We start from the raw sequence: 16,660 nt of genomic DNA on the forward strand, positions 1-16,660 counted from the left end.
ATCAATACCTAATTTATTGAGAGTTTTTAGGATGAAGAGTTGTTGAATTTTGTCAAAGGCCTTTTCTGCATCTATTGAGATAATCATGTGGTTTTTGTCTTTGGTTCTGTTTATGTGCTGGATTATATTTATTGATTTGCATATATTTAACCAGCCTTGCATCCCAGGGATGAAGCCCACTTGATCATGGTGGATAAGCTTTTTGATGTGCTGCTGGATTCGGTCGCTACCTGACTTCAAACTATACTACAAGGCTACAGTAACCAAAACAGCATGGTACTGGTACCAAAACAGAGATATAGATCAATGGAACAGAACAGAGCCCTCAGAAATAACACCACATATCTACAACTATCTGATCTTTGACAAATCTGACAAAAACAAGCAATGGGGAAAGGATTCCCTATTTAATAAATGGTGCTAGGAAAACTGGCTAGCCATATGTAGAAAGCTGAAACTGGATCCCTTCCTTACACCTTATACAAAAATTAATTCAAGATGGATTAAAAACTTAAACATTAGACCTAAAACTATAAAAACCCTAGAAGAAAACCTAGGCATTACCATTCAGGACATAGGCATGGGCAAGGACTTCATGTCTAAAACACCAAAAGCAATGGCCACAAAAGCCAAAATTGACAAATGGGATCTAATTAAACTAAAGAGCTTCTGCACAGCAAAAGAAACTACCATCAGAGTGAACAGGCAACCTACAAAATGGGAGAAAATTTTCACAACCTACTCATCTGACAAAGGGCTAATATCCAGAATCTACAATGAACTCAAACAAATTTACAAGAAAAAAAAAACCCATCAAAAAGTGGGCGAAGGATATGAACAGACACTTCTCAAAAGAAGACATTTATGCAGCCAACAGACACATGACAAAATGCTCATCATCACTGGCCATCAGAGAATGCAAATCAAAACCACAATGAGATACCATCTCACACCAGTTAGAATGGCGATCATTAAAAAGTCAGGAAACAACAGGTGCTGGAGAAGATGTGGAGAAATAGGAACACTTTTACACTGTTGGTGGGACTGTAAACTAGTTCAACCATTGAGGAAGTCAGTGTGGCGATTCCTCAGGGATCTAGAACTAGAAATACCATTTGACCCAGCCATCCCATTACTGGGTGTATACCCAAAGGACTATAAATCATGCTGCTATAAAGACACATGCACACGTATGTTTATTGTGGCACTATTCACAATAGCAAAGACTTGGAACCAACCCAAATGTCCAATAATGATAGACTGGATTAAGAAAATGTGGCACATATACACCATGGAATACTATGCAGCCATAAAAAATGATGAGTTCATGTCCTTTGTAGGGACATGGATGAAATTGGAAATCATCATTCTCAGTAAACTATCGCAAGGACAAAAAAACAAACACTGCATGTTCTCACTCATAGATGGGAATTGAACAATGAGAACACATGGACACAGGAAGGGGAACATCACACTCTGGGGACTGTTGTGGGGTGGCGGTAGGGGGGAGGGATAGCATTAGGAGATATACCTAATGCTAAATGACGAGTTAATGGGTGCAGCACACCAGCATGGCACATGTATACATATGTAACCAACCTGCACATTGTGTACATGTACCCTAAAACTTAAAGTATAATAATAAAAAAAAGGTAAAGAAAGATGTTCAATATGGGCACTGTAAGCAGATATGGGAGAAAAAGAGAAAGGAAAGGAAGACTAAAATGATGGTTTTGATTGATTGTTTTTTGGTTCTGAAATGAAAATAAAACCAATAAGATTAAAAAAAAAAAAAGAAGGTAAGGTGGAGTGGGTAGCCTCCGTATTGATTAAGAAGGAGATGACGGACTTACCTTCCACTGTAAGAGTTACCCAAAGTGTCTGTGATGGTCCAGGAGGCTTCTGAGGTGATCAGGCAGCGGTAATCTTCAGCCGCTAAGCTGAGAAGATCTGGGAAGGAGTCAGTCAGAGAGCCTTGGGCCAGAGTTCCAGGGGCTCTGGGAGTGGCTGCTGGATGAGTTGGACAGTCCAATTTCCATTGGGGTCCCACACAGATGGGACTTGGCTTAGGAGGAATCCCGGGTTGTGGGCATTCCTTGGCCCAGTGGCCAGACTTTTGGCACTTGAAGCAAGATCCTTGGGGAGGAGATCCTGGAGGAATGCCTGACCACTGCAGTTTAGGTGTTTTGAAGTTCTTGTGTGCTGGAAATGTAGCTGGGGTTTCTCTCACAGCAGAGGCAAGTAATTGCAACTCAGAAATATGTTACTGTTTGGCTCTTTTTTATTATTGTATACCTTGAAGGTGAGGTTAATTAAGTCCTGTTGTGGAGTTTGAGGGCCAGAATCCAATTTTTGGAGCTTTTTCTAATGTCAGGAGTGGATTGGATAATAAAATGCATATTGAGAATAAGACAGCCTTCTGGCCTCTCTGGGTCTAGGGCAGTAAAGCGTCTAAGGGGTTGTTGCCAAATGGGCCATGAACTGGGCTGGGTGTTTATATTTGATGAAAAAGAGCCTAAATTCTAACTGATTTGGGAGAGGTCAGATGAAGAAAAAGGAGCATTAACTTTGACTATGCCTTCCGCTCCAGCCACCTCTCTAAGAGGAAATTGTTGGGCAGGTGGGGGATGTCTAGTCATGGAATGAAACTGTAAGCCAGACCGGGTGTGAGGAGGGGAGGTGATAGAAGGATTATAGGGTGGGGGAGCGGAGGTTGAGGAAGAATTGGGACCTGGCTTGGCCTGGCAAGGAGCAGCCTGGGAAGGAGGGGAGAGGTCAGATGGGTCCGTAGAAAAGGAGGATTTAAAGGACTCAGAGCTTGGGGTGGAGACTGAAGGAACAGACAGGAGAGAAAGAAGAAAGATTTGGGATGAGTCACTTTGGGAGCAGAGACTAGGGAGGGACCAAGGTGTAAAAGAAATGCTTGGACATCAGGCACCTTAGACCATTTACTCATTTTTTGACAAAATTATCTAGATCTTGTAGATGGAGATCAAAAGTGCTGTTTTCTGGCCATTTAGAGCCATTATCAAGTTTGTATTGGGGCCAAACGGTGTTGCAGAAGAAAAGAAGATGCTTAGGTTTTAGATCAGGTGAGAGTTGAAGAGGTTTCAAGTTTTTAAGAACACAGGCTAAGGGGGAAGAAGGAGGAATGGAGGGCAGAAGGTTGCCTATAGTAAAAAGGTAAGTTTAGGGAAAAGAGGGGTAGAGACACGGAGAGAGGGGGGTGGTACTTGTCACCCAGAGGAGGTAGTACTTGCCACCAAGGTGGAGGATCAAGGCAGGCATCCCTGCGGTGATCGAACAAGTCTGGAATGATGGTGAATAATCAGGCAGGCATCCCCACAGTGATTAGACACCAAGGGAAGACTGTCTTCCTGAGTCCGTGACTGGAACCGGAGTTTTGTGTTCACAGATAAAATGTGTCTCCTCTATCTCTACCAGAAAAGGAAAGGAACTGAAATTAAGGGAAGGGAGAGATTGAAGGGTGGTGCTGAAATTGAAAGGAGAAAGAGGTTGAGGGATAGTGAGAAAGGTTGGAGAAGAGAGTAAAAAGAGGCCGCTTACCTGATTTAAATTTGGTGAGGTGTTTCTTGGGCCAGTCTGAGGACCTGAGGTCATAGGTGGATGTTCTTATGGAGCAAAGAGCAGGAAGACAGAGGATTGATCTCCCAAGGGAGGTCCCCCAATCTGAGTCATGGCACTAAATGTCAAGCATGTCTGTGTGAAGAGAGTCCACCAACAGGCTTTGTGTGAGCAACAAGGCTGTATTTCACTTGGCGGCAAGTGGACTGAGTCCAAAAAGAGAGTCAGCAAACAGAGATGGGGTGGGGTAGTTTTATAGAACTGGGGTAAGCAGTGGAAAGTTACAGTTAAAGGTGGTTATCTATTGTCAGCAGAGGAGGGGGTCACAAGGTGCATGGTGGGGAGATCATGAGAATTGTTGTCCAGAAGAAGAATGTCATGAGGTCGATCGATCAGTTGGGACAGGGCAGGAACAAGTCATAATGGAATATCGGAAAGTTGGTCAATCAGTTAAGACAGGAGCTGGCTCTTTCACTTCTTTTGTAGTTTTGGGTTGCCCCAGACTTCTTGGCTCCTGCTGGCCACCTGGATGTATATGTGCAGGTTACCAGGATTACAATGGCTGAACTTTCACTCAGAAGCCTGACAGTGAGTAGGTTTAATGAGGTGAGGAATCCTCTTGGGCTGACTTGTAGACCTATGCCCAACTTTAGCATTAAATCCTTCCCCAGTAAATTAATTCCTGCTTCAGGGATTAACAAGAACTGAATATAAGTTGAGTGATCCTGGTATCTAACTTCTGCGCTTTATAAAATTTTTGCTCTACATCCTTCCCCTTTAACCCCAGAGACTAGAAGTTCCTCTGAGGAGGAGACAACATTAGACAGGAGGAAACAAATAGAGGAGCAAGCAGCCCCTGAATCGACTAAAAAGATGATAAGCTCATGTTTAGGTCCCACCTCCAAATTTATCAAGGGCTCCTGGTGGGACTCAAGATAAAAGAGACAGAGCCCCTGACCCCCCAATTCTTCCTTGAAAGTCATGAGTGGAAGGGCTTCTTTCTCCTTTCTTAGTTCAGGACATCTCTTGAAGTGGCCTGTTCTTCCACATCTATAGCACCTATCTTGTCCTTCCTCCCTCTTAATTCTGGGATTCTTTAGCCTTGCTCCCCCATACTCTTTAGGGCGGCTGATAGACAAGGACGTTGATCCTCCAGATGGAGGCTGGGGTCCTTTAAAAGATGTTCAGACCCTTTATAGTTTCTGGCTTCCTGGAAGCTCTGTCTAGAAGCACCTGGGTTTGGAGCCATCTGTTGGAAAGTGAAAATATAAGTTTTGTCTTTTCTTTCTGTTTTTCTTCATCCTTTTTCATGTATACTTTCTGAGCTTCCCTGAGAAACTCATTTAGGGGGCAGTTCTTCCCAATTGTGTATCTTTTGTAAATTTTTGAAATGTCTGGCCAACTTTTAGTGACAAATTGGAGTTTTGACATTCCTTGCACAAGGGGATCATCCAAACTGAGGCCTGCAGATTGCCTCATTTGCTCCCTCAGTCTGTCTAGGCATCTCACAGGCCCTTCATCCTTTTCCTTTTATATATCAAGTGCTTTAGAAAGATTTTGGGTTTGGGGTACTGATTCCCAAATTCCTTTTATTATCATCTCCCTTAGGTCCTGCATATTTTCCTGGTGATCTGCATTGTTATTGTCCCACCAGGGGTCTCGGGTAGGGAATTTCTCATCCGTGGTAGGAACATTTTCACTGGGATGGTCCTCACATTCCCAAACTACCATAGCAGCCCTACGAATTATACTCCTTTCTTCCTCTGAAAAGAGGATGCCCAAGATGGACATTAACTCGACCCAAGTATATAACTGAGGTCCTAAGAATTGGTCAATTTGGTCTGCCACTCCATAAGGGTTATCTAGTGGTGGTTTAAGCTCCTTTTAAAAATTCCAGACTTCTGAACTGGTTAAGGGAGCATTTACAAAGCCAATGGCCCCCCCTCCTTGTGGTACCTCTTTCAAAGGGAAGAGGGTCGGGGCTGACCTCTTAGGTACAGAGGGAAATGGGAAATTTTGAATATCTTTTTTATATTGTTCTACCTCATGCTGGAGTCCTTTTAGAGAGGGGTATTTAGGTTGGGAGGGAACAGGCTGGTGGGATGGTAATTACCAAGAGTCAGGGTTATAAGGAGGAGAGATAACATGAGTAGAGGGGGAATTTGGAACAGGATCAGAGGTGGCAGTGGCTGTCTGAGGGGAAAGATTGGGGACACTGAATGGGGGAAGGTAGTCTAGGGGATCCCATGTGCTGGAGTCTTTACTCAAGAGAGCTGGCTCCTCTGACTTTTCATTTTGAGGTGCCAGATTGGGTTCTTCCTTATTTGTTTTTAAGGGAGAAAGGAGGGCAGGTCCTTGACTCCAACAAAGGGCATAACCTAGTTCTTCTTGAGATACTGGACTTTTATCATTAACATATCAGATTAGAAGCTGACACATTCCATCCTCATTCAACCCAAACTTTGGCAAGAAGATTGAGGGTTTGAGGATAGGTCCCTGAGTCCAAATAAAACAGTAATATTTTATCATTTGTTGCTTTTTCCTATGTTTAGTCCTTTCATTATCTTTCCAGTGTTTTTGCATGAGACCTAGGGGTTTATCGAGAGGGATATCTTTGTTACCATCTTTGTTCCCCTGGCTCCCTGTCTTGCTTGGGGGTATTTCCCATCTTGATGGTTTTGGGGTAACGTTCAAGGTTCAATTTGCCTTACTGGAATTTTCTCACCTTTTGGGGTGAGGCTCAATTTCCCCAACTGTAAATTTCTTGCCTTTTGGGGTGAGGCTCAATTTCCCCCACTGGAAATCTCTTGCCTCTTCTACTACTGGAGGTTTGTGTGAGGTTCAATCCCCCCCAGTAGGGATGTCTCACCTCTTTTTAACCTCTAAGCCACCCTGACCAAGGAGAACTTCACCATCCCCGCTGCAGTTTTCTTGGTCCCAACCACCAAGGAAATACTTTACCGGCTCCCACGGCTTCTCCTTCCTTGGTCTGTGCACAGAGTCATTGCTGCAGTATGTGAGGATCCTTTAAACTAGGTTGCTGGCCAGTTTATTTTTTTCACGTTGCTGAGGGCTTGGGTTATTCTTTGCACTGGGTGGGTTCTGATTTCTCACCCCTGAGGCTGCCACAAGGGGCAGGGTGCATACCTCCTCATGAGAGAGAACCAGAGACCATCCCCGGAGGGGAATGTAATCCCAGACAAGCCCCCAAATTGTTATAAATAAAGTTTCAGTGCCACAAAAGAAATAACACTCAAATATAAAATTTTCTTTTTAATTCTCAGCAAGGCAAAGTACTTCTACAGAAAGGTGTGCCCTTACAGATGGAGCAATGGTGAGTATGTACTTCGACAAGGGAGGGAAAGGGGTTCTTATTCTTGACACATGTGGTCCCTACTCCTGTGTCATTCCCCTATTGGCTAGGGTTAGACCGCACAGGCTAAACTAATTCTGATTGACTAATTTAAAGAGAGTGACGGGGTGAGTGGTTTGGCGGGAAAAATGATTATGAAATGAGTCAGTATGGAGAATGAATCAGAATGAGTCAGGGTGGAGAATAAGTCAGGGTGGAGTAGGTAATCGGAATGAGTCAAGGTGGAGAATGAGTCAGGGTGCAGTAGGTAATCAGAAAATGTAGCTTTATGAGGAAGTTATGTTTAAAAGTAGAAGGCAAAGAATTGAACATACAGACATATTAATTCTTTGAAGAGAAATTTAGAATTCATATTTAACAATCTCAGTTGAATTAAAAAAACAGTCTCTGGATTCTATGAAATATTAATATATAATAGTAGATTATAACAGGCTACACAAATGTCAGCTATGGCCCATGCAATTTAGGGAAAAGTATACATATATTTATTATACAAGGGACTGCTAGTTTTTTGAGCCGTGATTTCACACAAGCACAGTGAAGCCAATGTCATGTCTGAATCTGCATTTTAAGACATGTTAAAAGATATGTTTTATGTATTGTTTCTAAATTTAATGCCAAATATATTATTGGTCAAGCGTTGTAGATGCTATACTTCAAAGGTAAAGTAAAATTTGTTGTACTGCCCCACTTTGAAAGAAAAACAAAACCTTAAGAGGCAGGAAGATATTATAATGATAACATTTAGTATTATAAATTCTTCTGTTGAACATTTATTTTTTACCTACTCTATGGAGGTGCTTGTGTGTGACCTCTGCTGTCCAATAAGGTAAGAACTAGCTACACGTAGCTATTGAGCACTGGAAAGGTGGCTAGCCCAAAGTGAGATGTGTTGTCAATGTAAAATATACACCAGATTTTAAAGACTTGATAAAAAAATTATGTCAATAATTTTTATATTGATTACATTATAATGATAATATTTTAGCTATACTGGGTTAAATTTATCTGTTTCTTATGAGTTTTTAAATGTGGCTATTAGAAAATGTGAAATTATACATGTAGCTCACATTTATGGCTCCTTTCTGTGCTAGAAAATAGGATTGCATAATTGGAAGATATAGACTGCCCTCAAAGAGTGCATAGTCTAAAGAGTGGAGGAGAGGGAAGGAGAGGAAAAAAATTATATCAAGGAGCTGGGTTTCATACTACAACTCAAAAGCAAAAAGTGAAAAGGCACCAAACTTTATTTTTTTGTAAGGATTCTACACTTCACAGCCTCTGTCTCACTAAGTAATGGGAAGGAGGGGGTGGTGTGGGAAGATCCTCAAACTTGCTAATTAAAGGTATTTTCATCTTTCTGGTTTAGACAGCCTTATTTTGCCTAAATATTCAGTCAATTCAAAATTTAACTCCCTGTCAGGGCTGTTTCTCCTCCAGCCTTCTACGTGGCAGGATGATATCTGGGTTTTTTTTTGTTTTTTGTTTTTTGATGGACCCTTGCTCTGTCGCTCAGGCTGGAGTGCAGTGACATGATCTCGGCACACTGCAACCTCTGCCTCCTGGGTTCAGGCAATTCTCCTGCCTCAGCCTCCTGAGTAGCTGGGATTACAGGCGCACGCCACCATGCCCAGCTAATTTTTAGTAGAGATGGGGTTTCTCCATGTTGGTCAGGCTGGTCTCGAACTCCTGACTTTGTGATCCACCTGTGTCAGCCTCCCAAAGTGCTGGGATTACAGGAGCCAGCCACCATGCCCTGCTGACATCTGGGTTTTATGGAACTTACTGGGTTGATGTTATATCAGAAGAGGGGGCTCGGCCCTACATGTGGGTTTTTGTACTGGCCCTCTGTTGACCAGGCCCCTGTTTTGGCTTTCTCTGTGCTGCACAATCCTAAGGCTCACCAGAGCTTTCATTTGATGCCCTCATCTGCCCTATAACAGCCCTCAGCTACTGGCTTACTGAGCCCCCTTTGCAGCAAAATTCCTAAATCCTGCCAACCAGAATTTCAGCTGTCTCCTTTCTTCTGTGTGACATGAGGAGCTTACGTAGTCCTTCCATGCCACTCAGGGGGTGAGGGAGGCTCAGGGCCCTGTGGATTCCTGACTGCACAAGGACACTAGTTCTACTCCACTGCTATGCTCCAAGACAGGCTTGTAGTTCCCAAGAAGATATTCTCCTCTCTCCAGATCCCTGGAAAGTTTTTTATGAGAAATGGATTGAAAACTCCATTGATTTAGCATTCTTACTGACAACCCAGTATTGTTTCCAACACGCTGTCTTCTTGGGTTTTACAGCTTTTCCTTCTTCTTTCCCATCTCACCCCTAAAAGCTTTACTACCATGGAAGGATGCATAAAAAGTATTTTTAAAATAGCACAATTAGCAATTACAATATAGTTCAGGTGCTATACAAAGAAACATGCCCAAAGGATAATGGAATTCAAAGATGTATCTAATTCAGCCTAGTGATAAAGAAAGGCTTCCCTGAGCAGATTCATAAATCTTTATTGAACACTACAGCGTGCCAGGCACTGTTCTAGGTTCAGAGATTGTATGTGGTGAAAAAGAAAGATACAATTTCTGATCCAGTGAAGCTTAGTGGTGGAAGACAGAACATTATGTAAGAAAAATAATAAATGAGCTGTTTCTTCAGGTAGTGATGATCCTATGAATAAAATAATGCAACTAATGAGATAGCAGATGACTGTGGGGTAAATATGTGCATGAGGTGGTTAGGAAAGATCTCTCTGAAATAGTGACACTTAAGCTGAGACTTGAAGGATGAGAAGCAGCCAGTCTATGAAGCTCTGTGGGCAGAATGATGCAAGAGAAGGGAACAGCAAGGGTAAAGTCCCTGAGACAGGAACAGCCTTGGCCTATTTGAAGAACAGGAAATAAAGATCCATGTGTCTGAGCTGAATTTTGAAGGACTAACAGGAGTTATCTGGGTTGTGGACCAAGGGACAGGAAGAAGAGGACAGGGACGGGAAGTCATTTTAGAGAAGGGGATCCATAAACTGCACAAAGTGGGAACTGAAACTTTAATCAGGAGTAATAAAGTGGCCAGGCACAATGGCTCATGCTTGTAATCCCAGCAGTTTGGGAGGCTGAGGTGGGAGGATCACTTTCACTGGAGGCCAGGAGTTTGAGACCAGCCTGGCATGTGAGACCCCATTTGTTGAAAAAAAAAAAAAAGAGTAATAAAGTTGAAGCTGTGGTAACAGTGCAATCTCCTTTGTCCTAGAGTAGGTTGCAGTGACTTTTTCTGTGCCATTGGGAAGTAAAGGAATGAGTTCAATGGAGTATTCTTCCCTCACTAGGATCCTAAGTTTCTTAGTTACCTGCTAACTTGTAAATATTTGAATAATAGCTACCATTTTATTGAGCACCTACTATTTTCTAGGTGTCTTAGGAATAGGTGTCTTAGGAATATTATCCTACCCACCATCCTCCAAGTAGATATCATTCCCAATTTACAGTTGAAGGACCAAGCCTCAAAGAGCTTAAGTAATTTGCCCACAGTAAATGGCAAAGCTGGGTTTTAAACCCAGGTCTGTGCCAAATTTCATGCTCTTTCCACTATTCTATGTACCATAAAAAACACAATTATGTCCAGAGATTAGAAAGGAAAGATGGGTAGCTTCACCTGAGAGGCCTCAGAGGACAGAACTCATTTCCTTGAGGAAGTGAATATGCTCAACGATTTAGTGCTTGGCTTTGTGGGCTCAGAAACAAACTCATATCAACCAAGCTTATGATGCTTATTATGATTTGATCAGAATGCCAATTTCAAATATGATTTCCTGGAAAAGTATAGACAAATAAAATATGTAATCAAGAATGTAGAATGTCGATTCACAAGCAGGTTTTAAAAAGCACTTTTTAGGGCCGGGCATGGTGGCTCACACCTGTAATCCCAGCACTTTGGGAGGTCAAGGCAGGCAGATCACCTGAGGTCAGGAGTTCGAGACCATCCTGGCGAACATGGTGAAACCCCGTCTCTACTAAAAAAATACAAAAATTAGCCAAGCGTAGTGGCAGGCGCCTGTAATCCCAGCTGCTTGGGAGGCTGAGGCATGAGAATTGCTTGAACCCAGGAGGCAGAGGTTGCAGTGAGCTGAGAGTGTGCCATTGCACGCCAGCCTGGGTAACAAGAGCGAAACTCTGTCTCAAAAAAAAAAGCACTTTTTAAAGATATTCTTGACACATGCAGTTATGTTCTAGGATTAATAATGTGTTCCTGTATGTGGAAAAAAGTGCAGGAGTTCTAACTCTGGTGGCTTCTAGCCTAGCAAACTAAATGCTACTATGCAAAAGTCTTTTTAAAATACTAATTTTTTTAATATTCCAACCTAACCTTGCTCTCAAAATGAGTCACAAATTGTAGCAAATATTAAGATAAATAATAACTAAGGGGCAACATGCCAAGAACTATCAACATTGTTACCAAAGCTGAATACTAAAGAAAAAGTGTGTGTGGGGGGGGCGGAAATGGAAAATTTGGTTGCCATTTTGAATATTGGCTTGAGCCACAGTTTTTGAGCTGAGAAAAGGATTCTAAATCACTGCACCCACATACTGAATACTTCTAGTTTTAAAAGGTAAAATGAATCATTTGTTGAAGGGTGGAGCCAAGATGGCCGAATAGGAACAGCTCTAGTCTACAGCTCCCAGTGTTAGCGACGCAGAAGATGAATGATTTCTGCATTTCCAACTGAGGTACTGGGTGCATCTCACTGGGATTGTTGGACAGTGGGTGCAGGACAGTGGGTGCAGTGCACTGAGCCTGAGCCAAAGCAGGGCGAGGCATCGCTTCACCCGGGAAGTGCAAGGGGTCGGGGAGTTCCCTTTCCTAGCCAAGGAAAGGGGTGACAGACGACACCTGGAAAATCGGGTCACTCCCACCCTAATACTGTGCTTTTCTGATGATCTTAGCAAACGGCACACCAGGAGATTATATCCCGTGCCTGGCTTGGAGGGTCCTACGCCCACAGAGACTCGCTCATTGCTAGCACAGCAGTCTGAGATCAAACTGCAAGGCAGCAGCGAGGCTGGGGGAGGGGAGCCTGCCATTGCTGAAGCTTGAGTAGGTAAACAAAGCGGCCAGGAAGCTCAAACTGGGTGGAGCCCACTGCAGCTCAAGGAGGCCTGCCTGCCTCTGTAGACTCCACCTCTGGGGGCAGGGCATAGTCAAACAAAAGGCAGCAGAAACCTCTGCAGACTTAAATGTCTCTGTCTGACAGCTTTGAAGAGAGTAGTGGTTCTCCCAGCATGCAGCTTGAGATCTGAGAATGGACAGACTGCCTCCTCAAGTGGGTCCCTGACCCCCAAGTAGCCTAACTGGGAGGCACCCCCTAGTAGGGGCAGACTGACACCTCACATGGCCGGGTACTCCTCTAAGACAAAACTTACAGAGGAACGATCAGGCAGCAATATTTGCTATTCACAATATCTGCTGTTCTGCAGCCTCTGCTGCTGATACCCAGGCAAACAGGGTCTGGAGTGGACCTCCGGCAAACTCCAACAGACCTGCAGCTTAGGGTCCTGACTGTTAGAAGGAAAGCTAAAAAACAGAAAGGACATCCAGACCAAAACCCCATCTGTACATCCCCATCATAAAAGACCAAAGGTAGACAAAACCACAAAAATGGGGAAAAAACAGAGCAGAAAAATTGACAAATCTAAAAATCAGAGTGCCTCTCCTCCTCCAAAGGAACGCAGCTCCTCACCAGCAATGGAACAAAGCTGGATGGAGAATGACATTGACAAGTTGAGAGAAGAAGGCTTCAGATGATCAAACTACTCCAAGCTAAAGGAGGAAGTTTGAACCCATGGCAAAGAAGTTAAAAACCTTGAAAAAAGATTAGATGAATGGCTAACTAGAATAACCAATGCAGAGAAGTCCTTAAAGGACCTGATGGAGCTGAAAACCACAGCACGAGAACTATGTGATGAATGCACAAGCCTCAATAGCCGATTCGATCAACTGGAAGGAAGGTATCAGTGATGGAAGATGAAATTAATGAAATGAAGTGAGAAGAGAAGTTTAGAGAAAAAAGAATAAAAAGAAATGAACAAAGCCTCCAAGAAATATGGGACTATGTGAAAAGACCAAATCTACGTCTGATTGGTGTACCTGAAAGTGATGGGGAGAATGGAACCAAGCTGGAAAACACTCTGCAGGATATTATCCAGGAGAACTTCCCCAATCTAGCAAGGCAGGCCAACATTCAAATTCAGGAAATACAGAGAACACCACATAGATACTCCTCGAGAAGAGCAACTCCAAGACACATAATTGTCAGATTCACCAAAGTTGAAATGAAGGAAAAAATATTAAGGGCAGCCAGAGAGAAAGGTCGGGTTACCCACAAAGGGAAGCCCATCAGACTAACAGCAGATCTCTCAGCAGAAACTCTACAAGCCAGAAGAGAGTGGGGGCCAATATTCAACATTCCTAAAAAAAAGAATTTTCCACCCAGAATTTCATATCCAGCCAAACTAAGCTTCATAAGTGAAGGAGAAATAAAATCCTTTACAGACAAGCAAATGCTGAGAGATTTTGTCACCACCAGGCCTGCCCTAAAAGAGCTCCTCAAGGAAGCACTAAACATGGAAAGGAACAACTTGTACCAGCCACTGCAAAAACATGCCAAATTGTAAAGACCATCGAGGCTAGGAAGAAACTGCATCAACTAATGAGCAAAATAACCAGCTAACATCATAATGACAGGATCAAATTCACACATAACAATATTCACCTTAAATGTAAATGGGAGAAATGCTCCAATTAAAACACACAGACTGGCAAATTGGACAAAGAGTCAAGACTCATCAGTGTGGTGTATTCAGGAAACCCATCTCACATGCAGAGACACACATAGGCTCAAAATAAAGGGATGGAGGAAGATCTACCAAGCAAACGGATAACATAAAAAGGCAGTTGTTGTAATCCTAGTCTCTGATAAAACAGACTTTAAACCAACAAAGATCAAAAGAGACAAAGAAGGCCATTACATAATGGTAAAGGGATCAATGCAACAAGAAGAGCTAACTATCCTAAATATATATGCACCCAATACAGGAGCACCCAGATTCATAAAGCAAGTCCTTAGAGACCTACAAAGAGACTTAGAGTCCCACACAATAATAATGGGAGACTTTAACACCCCACTGTCAACATTAGACAGATCAATGAGACAGAAAGTTAACAAGGATATCCAGGACTTGAACTCAGCTCTGCACCAAGCAGACCTAATAGACATCTACAGAACTCTCCACCCCAAATCAACAGATTATACACTCTTTTCAGCACCACACCACACCTATTCCAAAATTGACCACATAGTTGGAAGTAAAGCACTCCCTAGAAAATGTAAAAGAACAGAAATTATAACAAACTGTCTCTCAGACCACAGTGTAATCAAACTAGAACTCAGGATAAAGAATCTCACTCAAAACCGCTCAACTACATGGAAACTGAACAACCTGCTCCTGAATGACTACTGGGTACATAACGAAATGAAGGCAGAAATAAAGATGTTCTCTGAAACCAATGAGAACAAAGACACAACATACCAGAATCTCTGGGACACATTCAAAGAAGTGTGTAGAGGGAAATTTATAGCACTAAATGCCCACAAGAGAAAGCAGGAAAGATCTAAAATTGACACCCTAACATCACAATTAAAAGAACTAGAGAAGCAAGAGCAAACACATTCAAAAGCTAGCAGAAGGCAAGAAATAACTAAGATCAGAGCAGAACTGAAGGAAATAGAGACACAAAAAACCGTTCAAAAAATCAATGAATCCAGGAGCTGGTTTTTTGAAAAGATCAACAAAATTGATAGACCACTAGCAAGACTAATAAAGAAGAAAAGAGAGAAGAATCAAATAGATGCAATAAAAAATGATAAAGGGGATATCACCACTGATCCCACAGAAATACAAACTACCATCAGAGAATACTATAAACACCTCTATGCAAATAAACTAGAAAATCTGGAAGAAATGGATAAATTCCTCAACACATACACTCTCCCAAGACTAAACCAGGTAAAAGTTGAATCTCTGAATAGACCAATAACAGGCTCTGAAATGGAGGCAATAATTAATAGCTTACCAACCAAAAAAGTCCAAGACCAGACGGATTCACAGCCGAATTCTACCAGAGGTACAAGGAGGAGCTGATACCATTCCTTCTGAAACTATCCCAATCAATAGAAAAAAGAGGGAATCCTCCCTAACTCATTTTATGAGGCCCGCATCATCCTGATACCAAAGCTGGGCAGAGACACAACAAAAAAAAAAAGAGAATTTTAGACCAATATCCTTGATGAACATTGATGCAAAAATCCTCAATAAAATACTGGCAAACCGAATCCAGCAGCACATCAAAAAGCTTATCTGCCATGATCAAGTGGGCTTCATCCCTGGGATGCAAGGCTGGTTCAATATACACAAATCAATAAATGTAATCCAGCATGTAAACAGAACCAAAGACAAAAACCACATGATTATCTCAATAGATGCAGAAAAGGCCTTTGACAAGATTCAACAACCCTTCATCCTAAAAACTCTCAATAAATTAGGTATTGATGGGACATATCTCAAAATAATAAGAGCTATCTATGACAAACCCACAGCCAATATCATACTGAATGGGCAAAAACTGGAAGCATTCCCTTTGAAAACTGGCACAAGACAGGGATGCCCTCTCTCACCACTCCTATTCAACATAGTGTTGGAAGTTCTGGCCAGGGCAATTAGGCAGGAGAAGGAAATAAAGGGTATTCAATTAGGAAAAGAGGAAGTCAAATTGTCCCTGTTTGCAGATGACATGATTGTATATCTAGAAAACCCCATTGTCTCAGCCCAAAATCTCCTTAAGCTAATAAACAACTTCAGCCAAGTCTCAGGATACAAAATCAATGTACAAGAATGACAAGCATTCTTATACACCAATAACAGACAAACAGAGAGCCAAATCATGAGTGAATTCCCATTCATAATTGCTTCAAAGAGAATAAAATACCTAGGAATCCAACTTACAAGGGATGTGAAGGACCTCTTCAAGGAGAACTGCAAACCACTGCTCAATGAAATAAAAGAGGATACAAACAAATGGAAGAACATTCCATGCTCATGGGTAGGAAGAATCAATATCGTGAAAATGGCCATACTGCCCAAGGTAATTTATAGATTCAATGCCATCCCCACCAAGCTACCAATGATTTTCTTCACAGAATTGGAAAAAACTACTTTAAAGTTCATATGGAACCAAAAAAGAGCCCACATTGCCAAGTCAGTCCTAAGCCAAAAGAACAAAGCTGGAGGCATCACGCTACCTGACTTCAAACTGTAGTACAAGGCTACAGTCACCAAAACAGCATGGTACTGGTACCAAAACAGAGATATATACCAATGGAACAGAACAGATCCCTCAGAAATAATGCCACGTATCTACAACTATCTGATCTTTGACAAACCTGACAAAAACAAGCAATGGGGAAAGGATTCCCTACTTGATAAATGGTGCTGGGAAAACTGGCTAGCCATATGTAGAAAGCTGAAACTGGATCCCTACCTTATACCTTATACCTTATACAAAAATTAATTCAAGATGGATTAAAGATTTAAATGTTAGACCTAAAACCATAAAAACCCTAGAAGAAAACCTAGGCAATATCATTCAGGACAT

Source organism: Pongo pygmaeus, chromosome 4 (assembly GCF_028885625.2).
Source record: "Pongo pygmaeus isolate AG05252 chromosome 4, NHGRI_mPonPyg2-v2.0_pri, whole genome shotgun sequence".
Lineage (NCBI taxonomy): Eukaryota > Metazoa > Chordata > Mammalia > Primates > Hominidae > Pongo > Pongo pygmaeus.